The sequence below is a fragment of the Ranitomeya variabilis genome, chromosome 4, assembly GCF_051348905.1.
Source record: "Ranitomeya variabilis isolate aRanVar5 chromosome 4, aRanVar5.hap1, whole genome shotgun sequence".
In the NCBI taxonomy this organism is placed as follows: domain Eukaryota; kingdom Metazoa; phylum Chordata; class Amphibia; order Anura; family Dendrobatidae; genus Ranitomeya; species Ranitomeya variabilis.
In genome coordinates, this window is record NC_135235.1 from 625232836 (window position 1) to 625245574 (window position 12739).

Consider the following 12739-nt stretch of genomic DNA (forward strand, 5'->3'; position numbering starts at 1 on the left):
TATTGCCCACTTAATGGCTAAATGGATCTTTTCTGCACCCATTTAGAGGTAACTATCCCACATAGTGCTCACACATAACAAAAGGGGCATCATACTGTGCGACCATACAAGCAAAAAGTGCCATAGTGTGCCCAATTGGATCCAAATAATGACCATATAGCTGCAATCAGTGCCGTCCAGAAGCGAGGTTTGCTCACATAGTGCTATATTGTGCCCACTTAGAGCTAATTAGCACCCAAATTCTGCTATATTGTGCTCCCACAGTACTAAGCAGTGCACATAGTGCCATACTTTACATATATATAGGCTAATAGTGCCCACATAGTGCCAGAGTACAGAGCGCAGCGAACTGCCAAAATGGAGCCATCATTGTCCACATAGTGTCAATGTCTTAATAGCGCTATACTATGTCCAATTAGAGCCCATATAGTGCCATACTGTCTTCACACATAACAAACAATGTCCTGACATTACAATTCTTTGGCCACATACTGGTAAATATTGCCATACCGTACTAGACCCAAGTAATGCCATTCTTATAGAATGCTTGTCCACCTAGTGCCAGTCACCACAAAGTGCTCTACTGTGAAGTAAGACATATAGTGTTAAATAAGGCCCCACAAGTTACCAAACAATGACCTCACAATAGTGACATACTGTACTCAATAAGCACAATACATGGCAGCATGTCATACATTGCCCACTTAGTGCTAGTGTCTAACAAGCGCTATGATGTGCCCACTTAGTACCATACAGTGGTCAAGTGGCCAATGATGGAGGACATTATACCAGGAAGGGGCCAATGATGGAGGACAATATACCAGGAAGGGGCCCATGATGGAGGACATTATACCAGGAAGGGGCCCATGTTGGGGGACATTATACCAGGATAGGGCCAATGAGGGGGACATTATATCAGGAAGGGGCCAATGATGGGGACACTATACCAGGAAGGGGCCAGGGATTGAGACATACCAGGAAGGGGCCAATGATGGGGACATTATACTAGGAATATGGGGGACATTATACCAGGGTGGGAAACCTTGTTCCAGGAAGGTGACAGGATGGGGGACATTATTAATGAATTTTACAAAATAGGATTTTTTCCGCAGTGCCATTCTTTGCCCACTTAGATGTCAACTTTCCCCCACCCTGTGCAAAATGCACATCTGCCTCATTTCCTTCTCGCACTTTGAGCTCAGCCATTTCTGGATGGGGTAAGGGTCAGTGCCAGTCATGATGCTGCCAGACGCCACACAGAGCATTGTAAGGACATTTTCCTAGACGCCTTGGAGACGCTCGTACGGGCACCTTCCTGGCACTCTGCCTCGTGGTGGGAGATCATGTGATTTTCTGGGAAAAACATCAAATTTGACTTTTTTATGTATGGCTGGAAAGTCACCCAGAATCCCATGCGCTGATTATCCTGTTCATTCATATCCCGACTTATCCGATGCCAAAGAAAATATCATAACTCACAAAAGGAGATCCTGCGACCACGAGCACGGGGGAATCACAGCCACAGCCCAACACCTCGGGGCAGTGTGTATCTAAGCCTAGTATGTGTGATACTGTATGCTGACCAATGTACCTAATACTATCATTTGTGATACCACCTGCTGTACTAGTGTATTTAAAGAGGTCGTCCCCTTTTAAAAAACTTTTGGCTATAAGCAGCAGCCAGGCATGTAACTCTGGACCCTTTGTGACTGCTACTGAACCTGTGCAGGAGGGGGGCCCGCTGATGCCAGTGCATATTTCAGCTGGATGTGCATCTAAGGACGCACATTCAGCTGAAGTGTAGTGTGGCACAGGGACCCATCAGCATGCCCATTACGAGTGGCGCATAGCAGTGAGGTCATGTGACGTTCCGGGCAACCCAAAGTGAGCTGCCGCCTCCTGTGTTGGCTGTAGAAGAAGACATCATGCATGTACTATATACCAGGAGGAAGCAAACCAATGATGCCAATGTAAAAATGTAGAAACTTTATTGTACTATGCACAGAGGTAAAAACTGGTCATCATCCAACACCTGGATGGACAAACCGACGGAATAAGGCTGCTTGCTGAAACGCGTCGGTTTGTCCATCCAGGTGTTGGGTGATGACCAGTTTTTACCTCTGTGTATAGTACAATAAAGTTTCTACATTTTTACATCGGCATCATTGGTTTCATCGCTGGAAGATTCCTTTGCTTTTGCTTCATTCACAGTTAACGTCCAAGACTGAGACAACGTCTTGCGAGCTGCCTGCTGAACAAGGTGCATGTACTACGGGTGAGCTGACAATCTCCTTTCCCTTTTTTTGCTCTTTTTCATATACCAGGAAAAGACTCAGGATGAGGGACATTATACAAGGATGAGGACCAAGATGGAGGACATTACACCAGGAAGGGGTCCAGGATGAGGGACATTATGAAAGGAAGGAGCCAATGATGGGGGACATTATTCGAGGATGGGAAACATTGTTACAGGAAGGCACCAGGATGGAGCCCAGGACAGGGAACATTATACAAGGATGGGACCCAGGATGTGGGACATTACTACTTGAAGGTGCTCAGGATGAGGGACATTATAACAGGAAGAGGCTCAGGATGAGAGACATTATTACAGAAAGGGTCCAGGACAGGGGACATTATTACATGGAGGGTGAACACAAATGTTTTTATATGATCTAGTGTAAGGGGATGAGAAGACTGCCCCTTTAAGAATCTGTTATCATTATGTATACATGTTATGTTATGTGTATTGATAAGCTTATGATGCTATTGCTACACCATTTAGCGTATTACCATTCTTCAAAAGATATGTATTTTATTGGTACTGCTATATTACTATGTGTATTACCATGCCTTTAATCTGCTACTTACTGTATCTGTTAAGTAGGGAAAGCGTAGTGCTAAAATTCATCCACTAAATGGAGTTCTCTAGAATAGTGTACATAGTTAATGTAGGAGGGGTGGTTGCAGTGTAGAGAGGGGGAACTTCCTCATTGAGTTCAGAAGGGCCGAGGCGCCCAACGAGTCCAAACGGGCTTAATTGCCCTGGGACAACAAAGCAACAACTACGCAAGTACAGCAGTGAGAGAGACAAGACAGAAGTAGTGATTGGACAGGGGCACAGTTAGCTCTGTTTGTGGCGGCTTATGGCCTGGGCAAATGTCCTCAGCACTGGGGCGAAACAGTCCCTGAGCAAACTTCCAGACATAGTGAGCGTGGAACTGGAGTATGTTGAATCTCCACGAAGTACAGTACCGCAGGGCCAGTCACTCACCAAGTATCAGTTAGCTACGGACACAGCTCAGGGAAGGAGCTCACCTTTGTGGAGCTGGAATGGGAGGACCTAGAGGAACTGTGTGATGCGGTCCGTCCTGGGTACGTGCAGTGTGGGGAGAAGGAAAGCAGAGGGAAAGAAACAGGCATGTGCAACGTTGATCCTGCTGATGATGCTGTACGGACTATAAATGTGCTGAGAAATAGTATAGTTTGTTTGAAAATTGAACCAGACTGTGTCTCCATCTTTATAAGACCAACTGATGAACGCCTACAGCAGGACAAAGGTGACCCTGAAGACGCTGAGAGGAGAGGCCCAGGTATACAGAAAGATGGCCAGAGTTCGCATATAATGGGAGGCCAGGGTACCGACAAATCAGAGTGTCTGGCCACGACTACCACCCCTTTCCAGTCTTGTACACTAGAATGCTACAAAGGTCCACACATCTGACCAACATGGAGGTGGAAGCCCAAGCCCAAATTTTGTACCAGGGTTCATGGGACTCTATTTCACCACTTGCAGCAGCTGTAGTCATAACAAAATATGCTGAGCTTACTCACCCTCCCCGGGTCCAGCGGTGTCATCATGTTGACAGAACTGCAGCTAATCCATGAGCTCAACAACTTGTGTCATCTACAAGGAAAAGCTCAGTGACTGGATGTAGCGCTGTCAACATCATAACACTGCTGCAGACAAACAACAGAGACTGTACAGTGGAGGAGACACAGAGCTGGACCTGGCGAGGGTGAGTATTAATATTCAGGTTGTTTTGTTATATCAACCGCCGCTTATAGTCCATAGTTTTCTGAAATAAACAACTCCTTTAAACCTGTCATGTGTGATACTGTCTACTGAACTGCTGTACCTAATCCTATCATGTGTGATACTGTCTGCTAAGCTGTGTATCTAATCCTGTCATGTGTGATACTGACTGCTGAGCTGTGTATCTAATCCTATCCTGTGTGATACTGTCTGCTGAGTTGTGTATCTAATGCTCAGGGCCGTTTCTTCAACAGGGCGGGCAGGGCGGCCACACGGGGCGCCGTGGGGCCGGGGGGCGCAGGAGAGGCCTCGGGCCCCGGTGGTCCCCTGCCCGCTGCTGCTGCTGTTTAAGGGCTGTCAGGGGCGCGGATGCCGCGCTCAGTGCTGAGCGCGGGCGCGCCCTGCCCGAACTCAGCTGCAAATCTGACAGCTGAGCGGTCAGATCATCGCCTCGCGTCGCCGCGCCCCCCCCCCCGCACCGCACATAATGGTTGCGGCCACCTCGGCGCCGCCACTCACCCATACCTCCCAACCGTCCCGATTTCAGCGGGACAGTCCCGCTTTGGCACCGGGGTCCCGCTGTCCCGCTTCGGGCATTTAAAATCCCGAATTTGCGGCCGCCGGTGAAGCCCCGCCCACTTCCGGGACGTAGAGAGAGCCTGTTTTTTTTTTTTTTTATATAAAAGCTGCCTCCTGACCGCCCGCGCAACACCCCCCCCCCCTCCCGCCCCCTGTGCGGCGCTGCCACGCTGAAGGAGAGAGCCTGCAGCAATCAAGAAGAAAGGTCAGCGATTCACTACCTCTGGCTGTGTGTACTGTGTGCACGGAGCTCCGGCTTCTGCTCTTAGCTGCTATCCCGGCAGAGAAGGAGAGACGGGGGAGGTGCCGGGATAGTGCAGAGCTGTGAGCAGGAGACTGAAGACTTCAGCAGAGAGCTGCACATGGACATCAGCCGCCCCTGCATCACAGAGGAGATTGTGTGTGTGTGATGTGTGTGATGGCTGCGTGTGTGTGTGTGTGATGGCTGGGTGTGTGTGTGTGATGGCTGTGTGTGTGTGATGGCTGCGTGTGTGTGTGTGTGATGGCTGCGTGTGTGTGATGGCTGCGTGTGTGTGTGTGATGGCTGTGTGTGTGTGATGGCTGCGTGTGTGTGTGTGTGATGGCTGCGTGTGTGTGTGTGTGATGGCTGCGTGTGTGTGTGTGATGGCTGCGTGTGTGTGTGATGGCTGCGTGTGTGTGTGTGATGGCTGCGTGTGTGTGTGTGTGATGGCTGCGTGTGTGTGTGATGGCTGCATGTGTGATGGCTGCGCGTGTGTGTGTGTGTGTGATGGCTGCGTGTGTGTGTGTGATGGCTGTGTGTGTGATGGCTGCGTGTGTGTGTGATGGCTGCGTGTGTGTGTGTGATGGCTGCGTGTGTGTGATGGCTGCGTGTGTGTGATGGCTGCGTGTGTGTGATGGCTGCGTGTGTGTGTGATGGCTGTGTGTGTGTGATGGCTGCGTGTGTGTGATGGCTGTGTGTGTGTGATGGCTGTGTGTGTGTGATGGCTGTGTGTGTGTGATGGCTGTGTGTGTGTGATGGCTGTGTGTGTGTGATGGCTGCGTGTGTGTGATGGCTGCGTGTGTGTGTGATGGCTGCGTGTGTGTGTGTGTGTGATGGCTGCGTGTGTGATGTCTGCGTGTGTGTGTGATGGCTGCATGTGTGTGTGATGGCTGCGTGTGTGTGTGTGTGTGATGGCTGCGTGTGTGTGTGTGATGGCTGCGTGTGTGTGTGTGTGATGGCTGCGTGTGTGTGTGTGTGATGGCTGCGTGTGTGTGTGATGGCTGCGTGTGTGATGCATTTGTGTCAAAGCTGCATGTGTTTGTGAGCTGCGTGCGTGTGAGCTGCGTGCCTGTGTGTGAGCTGCGTGCCTGTATGTCATTATACAGTATGGAGCATCATGTGTGGTCATTATACAATATGGAGCATCATGTGCGGTCATTATACAGTATGGAGCATCATGTGCGGTCATTATACAGTATGGAGCATTATGTGTGGCCATTATACAGTATGGAGCATCATGTGCGGTCATTATACAGTATGGAGCATCATGTGCGGTCATTATACAATATGGAGCATCATGTGCGGTCATTGTACAGTATGGAGCATCATGTGCGGTCATTATACAGTATGGAGCATCATGTGCGGTCATTATACAGTATGGAGCATCATGTGTGGCCATTATACAGTATGGAGCATCATGTGCGGCCATTATACAGTATGGAGCATCATGTGTGGCCATTATACAGTATGGAGCATCATGTGCGGCCATTATACAGTATGGAGCATCATGTGCGGTCATTATACAGTATGGAGCATCATGTGTGGCCATTATACAGTATGGAGCATCATGTGCGGCCATTATACAGTATGGAGCATCATGTGTGGCCATTATACAGTATGGAGCATCATGTGCGGCCATTATACAGTATGGAGCATCATGTGCGGTCATTATACAGTCTGGAGCATCATGTGCGGTCATTATACAGTCTGGAGCATCATGTGCGGTCATTATACAGTCTGGAGCATCATGTGCGGTCATTATACAGTCTGGAGCATCATGTGCGGTCATTATACAGTCTGGAGCATCATGTGCGGTCATTATACAGTCTGGAGCATCATGTGCGGTCATTATACAGTATGGAGCATCATTTGCGGTCATACAGTATGGAGCATCATGTGCGGTCATTATACAGTATGGAGCATCATGTGCGGTCATTATACAGTATGGAGCATCATGTGGGGTCATTATACAGTATGGAGCATCATGTGCGGTCATTATACAGTCTGGAGCATCATGTGCGGTCATTATACAGTATGGAGCATCATTTGCGGTCATACAGTATGGAGCATCATGTGTGTTCATTATACAGTATGGAGCATCATGTGTGGCCATTATACAGTATGGAGCGTCATGTGTGTTCATTATACAGTATGGAGCATCATGTGTGGCCATTATACAGTATGGGGCACTGTGTGGCCATATTTTTTTGTTTATAATTATTGTATATGAAACAGTGTGATCGGCAGTGCTAAATGGGTGTGGTTGGGATGTGGATATGGGTGTGACTAATTATGAATGGGTGTGGTCAGAGGCGTGGCCTAAAATTTGCCGCGGCGCGCAAAGCGCGCCGCAAACTTTGTCCCTCTTTCCCATCTTCAAAAGTTGGGAGGTATGACTCACCTCCGCTCCGCGCTGGATGAACAGCGAGAATGAACAGCCAGGATGAGGCAGCTCGGCCACTCCCACACTGATAGCAGGGGCGCCGCGCTCTCGGCTGAGCACGGGCGCTCCCTGAGACAGTGATCAAAGAGCTAAGCACACACACTATCACTGTCAGACTAGGCTGCCTGGCTGTTGCCAATTTCAATGCTGGACAGGACAGGCTGCAGTCTAGTCTGACAGTGGTAGCAGTATAGCAAAAATGCCCACCCCCTGCCTATGGATTAGTCCTTCCCTTCCCAGCAGCCCCATTTAGCAGTCTGAGCGCGCTCAGACTCAGAGGGCAGAGGGCACTGACACACTGAACAGGTGAGGGGGTCTGAGGGATGGGATGGGTTGGGCTAGCCTTTTTTTTTGGATGGGGACCCCCACACCTGCCCCCCCCCCAACCACCCTTGGGGCATGCTGATTTGGCATGCCCCACAGCATGAAACCCGGGAGGGGGCCCAGCTGACTTACCTCATCTTTGGCAGTCTGGTGGCATCCTCACCCAGGCGAGAAGTGTTGGAAAGAGTTATGGCAGTAACTGTATACCTGGCAACCAATAATTTAGCTTTTCGAGGATCGTCAAATACATTGTTTACACCAAATAATGGACATTTCCTTGGGCTTATAGAGCTTCTTGGAAAATTTGAACCAGTAATGAGAGATCATTTAAAACGAATTACTTCCCAGGAAATCCATACACATTACTGTGGAAATTTAATTCAAAATGAAATTATCTGCTTGATGGCCTCTCAGGTGAAGAAATGTATTCTAGAAAAAGCCAAAAGATCTAAGTATTTTTCAATAATGTTGGACTGCACACAAGATGCAGGTCACACTGAACAGTTGTCATACACCTTAAGATTTGTTGATATAGATGATGATCACGTAGCAATAAAGGAACATTTTATTGGCTATCGTCCTGCTACTGATACATCTGGGGAAAGTCTCGCCAATCTCCTTTTAGAAGAGATTAGTAAATGTGACCTGGAATTAGAAAATGAACTGGCAGAAAAGCTGAATTATTCGGAAGCTATTAATGCTTTTGCAGCGGCTAAATCTAGAAGAGTCAGTTTCTCATAAATCTGCAACCTACAATTTTTAGGATCTGTTTCCAAAATAATTAATAGATATTATTTACCTACAACTTTGTTCTCACCGTTAATAATTAGCATACTTGTCCCTTTTCCCCAAGTTCTATATAAGTTAAAGGCAAATTATAATTTATTAAAAAAAGGGAAGATACAAGCCTGCTCTCTATTTATTACTCAAGCCCACAAAAATAATGTTTATTATTTTCGGTGCCGGGGGGGGGGGGGGGGGGGAGAAATTTCCTACTCTCGCCCTGTGTCATTTTTGGGCTAGAAACTGCCCTGCTAATGCTATCATGTGATACTGTCTGATGAGCTGTGTATCTAATCCTATCCTGTGTGATACTGTCTGATGAGCTGTGTATCTATTCCTATCCTGTGTGATACTGTATACTGAGCTGTGTATCTAAGCCTTTCACATGTGATACTGTCTGAGCTGCAGACACACAAGATGATTTTCAGAAGTTTGTGGTTTGGATGTTGTCTTGTTGCATTTTGTGGTTTCTCCTGACCCCCGGCCGCCCGCTCTGGGTGCAGGTATCGTATGTCCCCCTCTGGGGTCAGGAGGGGAGTAATCTGGAGCCTCCCTCTCTCCTCAATTAAAGAGTGGGGGGCGCGGGTATACAACATGCACCTTTCTGAACCCATCAGTAAGGCGTCCCAATCCTCACGCCTCCTCTGTGCCCACTGGGCAGTGGTGATACGTTGGTCCCAGTAAACCCCAGTAAACCCCAGCTGTTCTGGTCCCGCTCCCATATACAGAGAAGAGTCCTAAATTAGGACGGGGGCCAGATACTCATGCTGGCATGAGCGTCCCTCACCGTGCTGTCGTCATGGGCTTCTATTCTGGTGGTACGGGAGACAGGCTGTGGGTTAAGGGATACCAAGGATTCTTGACCCCCGGCCCCTGAACGTGAGCCCATCTTCACATCGTGTCCTCGTCGTGCGGCCTTCCTATAATAACCCCATTAACCCTCTCCGCTCACTATCGGATCACGATGCCCACCGCTCTGCTCTAATCTGTTTTGATCTGGCCTCTTTGGGGATTTGGCATCAGTGTCCTACTGGGAACCTTATATTTAGGACGGGGATGGCTGTGTAACCAGCCAGAAATACGGCGGTGACGACCGTCAGATCTCCGTCCTGTGATCGGGGGATGGTGCCAGCATTGCCAACAGCTGCTACAGCCCAGGACTAGGGGCACAAGCTTATAGAGATGGGAGTCTGCAGCCATCTTTGTATGGGTCCTCAGTTTTCCCACTTTTTCAATAAGGCACCTGTCTGCAGAACGCAGGAATAACATAGTAATAAGAGGGCGCACTTTATTAGGGGGCTCATATTTTTTTCACATTTTTTTTTAGGGGGCATACATATATCAGGAGGGATTTTTTTTATAGTGGGCACCTGTATTAAGTGGTAGATATTTTATTGGGCACACATTTATTTTTATACATAGCGGTATAAATTTTTGACACATGCTCATGTAGCGCCCCCACTGCCGCAGGGCCGAGGAGTACCCGGTACCGGGCCTCTGAGTCTCTGCTCTGGGGTTGTCACGGTGGCTAGACCCGGTTCCGTGACCCTGCTGAGGGGCGTACAGTGATAGATGTAGATAGTGGTGGTGGTGCGGTGCAGTAAATAACGAGGACACCAGGTTGCAGTCTCTTTACCTCTTTACTGAAGGTCTCTGGGTCCTCAGTCCGGAATACGGTTCACCAGGCTGCGCAAGTCCGGCCGGTCCGATGGCACCTCCAGAGTTCTCCTTGCAGGTGGAAATCTGTGCCTTCCTGCTAGCGCTATGTGTTGTGGTCCTCCCCTGCTGTGCTTACGGGATAGTCCCCACAACTGTTGTGTCTGTTTCTCGTGTTCCCTCACAACAACTCGATTAGATGATGTTCTGCTAATCCTCCGTCCCTCCCGGTGTTATGGTTGGGACGCACCCGTATGACGGGTAGGCTCGGAGCTCTTCTGGGACCCTAGAGTCGCCCCTCTCCATAGGTTGCCCCCCAAGTCTGCATAGGTGATTTAGGTGAGACAGCCCGCCTGTGACTGACTGTCCTGCCGTTGGTTTGAAGTATTGCTTGGAACTAGATATATGAATACTTCCTCGGCGTTCCGGCCGCCGGTTGTGCGCCTCAGTAGGATGTTGCCTCGGTCTTACAGCACGACTCCTACTGGTATTCTCCTTCTTGCTTTGATCTCGTTTCTCACTCAGCACAATATATCTCGCTTCTGATCCTTTCTTAGGGCACCGCCGCTATGCTGAGCAGGCACGGTCCCGTGACGTTCTTTCTTGTTGCCAGGCCTCTGTCAGGGTCCCAAACCTGACAGGGACCCTACCGAATCTTCCCCAGAACACCCCCTGCCACAAGGTGTTGCCTGGTTCCAACCCAGTCAGCTTTCTGAACTAACTTCCTGCCTGACCCCCAGTTTACCCACACGGTGAGGAGTGGCCTAGTAAATAGCACCCTTAGCTCCCCCTGGAGGCCCGACTGTGAAATGTATTGGTGTATGTGATAACTGGTCAGATGAACTCCTTCAGTGCCATCAGACGTACCATAGCCCCCCTTAGCGGCGGAGCCACAGTACTGCAACGACCAGGACTCTGGGGCGCTGCACTCCCCCCCGGTTAAATCCAGTACTCCGGGACTGGGAAGAAAACAACAATACATGTCAGCAAAAAGACATACAATTTTTGTGAGTGCAATAACAATAAGCATATTTGAACAGAGCTTCCCTTTATGGGAGGTGAGGACACTTAAACATTACAAACATGGTTAAATACTTTCAAATAACTTTTCTTACCCAACCGGGTATTCTACTAAGTGCAAAAATGTTTAAACATTAATTCAACATTGCCTTTAAGGATGTACACTCTGAATCCACTAAAGACCTTCTTATAACACATTATAAGGCTTAAGCAACTGTGCTACATTCTCCTACTTTATGTCTGCAGGACCGCCTGTCCTAACGGCTCCAGACCTACTGCCTCTCTTTTCTATTACAGGACCGCTCCTTTCTGCCCGGGCCTACTGTCCTTCCACTGCTATACACAGTATAGAACATATTTTTCGTTCTTTCAGTTCAAGATCACTGAGCCATCCCTATATGGCTCCTAAGAGGACTCACCACTAACCCCTACGGGTTCACTTCCTGCCCTCTTCCTTCTATTAACATTATTGAACATTTCTTACAATTAACTAATTGGTTACATTTAACTTTCACATATCAACATTATTACTTCTTCTTTCAAAGCATCATCATTCCTTAAGTGCTATCGATGAACATCCCCTTTAAGAGGGGACCAAGTCTCTATGAGGTGGTGCAACTTTTCAAGCTGCAAGTCCGTATGCAGCAAGGACTCCAGTACAAGTTCCAATAACCGTATCTTCGCAAAGAGTCCGTCTTTTATATAAAACCAGTAGAGAGCACCTTTAAGAAGGTGCAACTATGTACAAGGAGTTTGTATCATGCATTGTTCATGATTCAGCAGTTTCTTAGTAACGGAACAAAAGGTAGAAAACAAACCATAAAGCAGAAACAGTAGGGATCCCGGGTCAACAAAGGGATCCCTTTAAGAGTTAACCCTGGACAGGTTTTAGCGGCAATGTAGCAAAAACAAACAGTTTGAAGAACTATTTACAATCATTAAAGCATTCTTGCTTACTCGAACCACTCAGGAGGCAGCACCGGCGGAGGCAACCCCCTTGGGTATTGCGAGCCGCCCGGTACTGCATAAGGGGGTCTGTTGTCCCATCTGGGGGTCTGTGTACCCACAGTCTTCAGCTCTGGAGCAGCACGGGCATCATCCACCGGTAGAGGTGCCTCCTTGGCGACGAGGGTGGTGGAGGTGACAATGCTGCATGTCGTGGTCTTGACCATAGTGCACGTGGGGGTGTCCTCGGTGATCCTGGCAATGACCATGGGCTGACCACAAAGGGACACCTTTGCTACAGGAGTTAGCTTCACTGGCACCTTAACCGGGGATTTCACAAGGCCCGGCCTTTTGCGGACATTCAGGGCAAACCACCCTTTTTCCCCAAAGTGCCTGGTGTACGAGACTTCATTCCCCGGGTAGAGATCCCGGTCTGGGTGGCCCTCTCTGAGATGTGACTCAACATCCCTTCGGTTTACAAACACCTCCGCATACAGGCCCGGCTCTTTAATGAAGCCCCATCCTCCGCGGAGCTGGAAGGTGGTGATGATGCCCTGCCTGCGCGGGGCCTGGTGAGTGGTGGGGTCCTTGCGGGCCCGGTCCTTGACCGCCAGGTCTTTCTGATGGTAGGCCTCCAGCCCGGCCTGGTACGCCTTTTTCTCTCCCTTCCACTGCTGTTCCAGCTGGGCCTGGTATTCCTCCCAGCTCAGGGCCT